Below are 849 nucleotides of genomic sequence, written 5' to 3'. Positions count from 1 at the left end.
AGTGATATGTTATATAGTTGGCCAGATGAAATCCAGCAGCATTTTGTTATTTGGCCGATGTTTAACCCAAAGGGTCGCCCCTGGAGAGAATACGTGATGGTTAGGTCTCCAAATTTCATTTAAACACACAAAAACAGAAAATGAAGTATTGATAACCTTTATGCAGTTACGTATTTTTCACCGTGTGTTTTTAAATGAGTTGAAACTATTCGGTCCACAAAAAAAAAAGGTTTGTCAGAAGTGGGATTCGAACCCACGCCTCCATTCGGAGACCAGAATTCCCATTTTAGAGAAGGTTTTCAACCTTGAGTCTGGCGCCTTAGACCGCTCGGCCATCCTGACAACTGGAAGAGCATGGCCCCGGTGTGCTTTTTGAAAGCGAATCCATCAACGCGTATGCATCTTTTCATGATCACGTCTATGTCGTTTATAAAAAGTTATTTATTGATTTTTGTCTGAGCCGCTGACAGAAGCACATGTTGTGACGTGGTTTGTGTTGGTTGTTACCTGTTTGTTGTCTGTCCCGCTAATGTGAATGAAACAAGCATATATGGATCTTCAAAGTCTCTTTTCTGTGGACGAATACCGATAACTACTGTACTTAAGTTTTAAAACAACATCTTTTCGTGATATTTTGTAACAAACCGCACAGCATTGTCGCATCTTAATTATGTCATCCTTGGCTGCTCACTTGCCACTCCAGACCCGAATAACCGTACAATTAACAATTAACGCTTTTGTTGGCAAATAATAACAGTAATAATAATAATAATAAACAAAAACAAACGATGTGGAAGACACTTCTATTTTTCTATCATCAAAAGTTGAACGTAGGTGCCCAACACAACT

The 849-nt window shown here is 39.0% G+C and overlaps 1 non-coding gene across 1 annotated transcript; it reads right to left on the bottom strand.

Annotated features, from left to right (window-relative positions):
- Positions 1 to 232: 232 nt before the first annotated feature.
- Positions 233 to 342, bottom strand: trnal-caa (transfer RNA leucine (anticodon CAA)). The gene is made up of 2 exons: positions 305 to 342; positions 233 to 278 (listed from the first exon to the last, which is right to left on the bottom strand). It is a non-coding gene; the product is annotated as a tRNA-Leu (tRNA).
- Between the last annotated feature and the right edge of the window lie 507 nt (positions 343 to 849).

Source organism: Syngnathoides biaculeatus, chromosome 14, assembly GCF_019802595.1.
Source record: "Syngnathoides biaculeatus isolate LvHL_M chromosome 14, ASM1980259v1, whole genome shotgun sequence".
NCBI lineage: Eukaryota > Metazoa > Chordata > Actinopteri > Syngnathiformes > Syngnathidae > Syngnathoides > Syngnathoides biaculeatus.
Note: the sequence above shows the minus strand (reverse complement) of the source record. Positions and strands in the feature narration are given on the sequence as shown.